Here is a 2,725-nt window from a genome sequence, read left to right as displayed (position 1 = left end):
GGGTGAGAGACATCTTTGTCATTTTGCTCTCCTTCTTTTATTCCTAGAAAGAGAGACCCCTCCCCCGCCCCCGATGAGGGGTCTCTAGGGATCCAGCTGGGCAGGGCCTCGGAGAACCTGTAAGTCATCCTGGTTCCCGCCTGCATGCATCACCCTGTCCTGCCCTGCCCTCCTGTTCTTCACTGTTGACTCTGGCCTGGCCCTTGGCTCTGGTCTCTGATTATGACTTTGGCGTGACCCTTCTTAGCTCCAGATGTTGGCTACCCATCCTAGTTCCATACTCTCCTTGCCCTTCTCTAGCCCCACTCCAGGCCCTCCACCAACCCACTCCAGCATTGTCTTCTCCTCCTGATCTTCCTCAAACACTCAGACATTGGCTACCCGGCTTTGACCCTCGGCCTGTATCTGGACTCTGGCTTGACATTGACTTGGCTGATCTTTCCTCTCTGACTATCCGGCTATGACCTTTGGCAAGGATTTAGACTCTGGCTCTGGTTCTCCTTCTGCTTTTTTGATGGACTCTGATCTTGGTTTGGACCGTGGTGTGTCCCTGGACCTTGATTCTAGCACCACTATCAGCCTAGGCACAATCCTGCACCTCACTGCAGCCTGCGCTCTAACCCCTGGGCCTAATTATCGGATGCAGCACGTGACATTAGCTAGTGCAACTTTTTGGAGAAAAGCAGGCTCTATGCAAGTAAGTGGCCCGTATGCAACAGGCACACACCACACCAGGTGTGAACAATGACCTCACTACATGAGCCTAGCCCGATGATATCCCTGCTGGAGTTGCGCAATGGAAATGACTGAAAAAGTCAGGGGTTCCTTGAACCAGCTTCCACCCCTGGACTGACTCCACCTTCTTGACTCGGACACCCAGCATCTTGATCAATACCCAGAGTACATGGATACCTTTGAAAGAAATGGGGACTCGTTGCCTCTGCTCGAGGACAGACTGAATATAAATAGAGTTTGCACAATTGAATTCACAGAGCCACAGACATATGTGCCAGCCACCAACAGGACACAGTGTCTCTTGGGCATGATGGTTCTGTAGAGCAGTGGATTACAGATAGCTTTGAAGCGGTCATACGCAATCACAGCCAGGAGGCAACTTTCACTGGTCAAAGAAACAGACGAAGAATAGTTGTGCCGCACACTCAGTGAAAGGAATGGTTCTCGTCTCTGCTACCAAGGTCATGAGCAGCCTGGGAGCTATGGCTGTGGAATATCCAATATCTACAATGGACATCTGGCTTAGGAAAATGTACATGGGGGTATGAAGTCGGGTTTCAGCCATGATTAACGCTATCATCCCAAGATTCCACATCAGGCTGACCACATACATCACAAGGAACAACATAAAGAGGGGGTCTGTAGATCTGGATGAACATTTGAATCCTACAAAAATGAACTCTGTCACTGTGGTGTGATTTCTCTCTGCCATTTCTTTCAGAAACTCTCTCCTCTGCTGGTGAAAAATAAAAATAAGGATTACAATTAATCAGGGGCCAATAAAGTATTGAGTACAGATCCCTCATAATCCCTGTGATTATACACCATTTCATAAGAACAAACATAATACATCAAAGGGAATGTTCTCTTTGTATTACCCACATGCTTTCCATTAGAGATAGGATATGTTCTAGCTACAGAAATATTGTAGACTCTGTGTTAATATGCATGAAACCATCCAGTGGGTCAAATCTTCTGTAAAATAAAAGGTATATAGATTGGGAGTGTTTAGTTTAGAAGGGAGGCAAATAATCTCCTATCAATGTACACAAATAATCAATGCTATAGAGTTTATTCATGGTCATTGATTTTCTCTTCCTAATCCAAACGACCTCAAAGGGCACAAGGGATGCTCAGTGCCCCTTTCATATAGGTGCCTAAATAGAAATTTAGGTGCCTACTATGAGGCAGCCCCAGCAGAAAAGTTTGGTATCACTGTCTATGTAGCCTTAAAGTGTCACAGTCCTATTGAAGTCAGTGTATGTTTTACAAACATTCTTTGTCACCATGTGCATTATTTTTCCTCCCTCTTACAAATCCTCTCAGAGGTACTAACATTTGTAAGTGGTATGGACTGTAACTGATTCCATGGTTACTTTTGACTCTCAGATTCCCAGAGCCTAGAAATGAGAAAATGCATCTCCTCGGGATAAATACTAAGACAACCTGTGGAACTCCTTGCCAGAAGATGTTTTGAGGGCCAAGACTATAGCAGGGTTCAAAAAATAACTAGATAAGCTCATGGAGGATAGGTCCATCAATGGCTATTAGCCAGGATGGGCAGGGATGGTGTCCCTAGCCTCTGTTTGCCAGAAGCTAGGAATGGGCGACAGGGGACGGATCACTTGATGATTCCCTGTTCTGTTCATTCCCCCTGGGGCACCTGGCACTGGCCACTGTCAGAAGACAGGAGACTGGGCTAGATGGACCTTTGGTCTGACCCAGTATGGTCGTTATGTTTCTATGGAATTTCACTGCCACATTCACCAAGAGATGCTCAAAAGATAATAATAATGACATTTCTAACCAGTCATGGTGTAGGTGTACACTCAGTAAATTCCATTGTGGTTTGTATTTGGTGGAGGAAGTGATGGGCTGGTTTAGCTCCCAATAATTGATGAGGAGGTGTCAATTCCAAGAGAGGCAAAGCTGCTTTTGTAGTGAGCCAGCCACTCCCAGTCCCTATTCGACTCCAGTGACGCCATCAGAG

The 2,725-nt window shown here is 46.2% G+C and overlaps 1 pseudogene; it reads right to left on the bottom strand.

Annotated features, from left to right (window-relative positions):
- Positions 1-888: 888 nt before the first annotated feature.
- LOC140912799 (olfactory receptor OR9H1-like) lies at positions 889-1,447 on the bottom strand (annotated as a pseudogene).
- Between the last annotated feature and the right edge of the window lie 1,278 nt (positions 1,448-2,725).

The sequence above is a fragment of the Lepidochelys kempii genome, chromosome 6 (assembly GCF_965140285.1).
Source record: "Lepidochelys kempii isolate rLepKem1 chromosome 6, rLepKem1.hap1, whole genome shotgun sequence".
NCBI lineage: Eukaryota > Metazoa > Chordata > Testudines > Cheloniidae > Lepidochelys > Lepidochelys kempii.
This window is presented reverse-complemented; position numbering and strand designations above follow the sequence as displayed.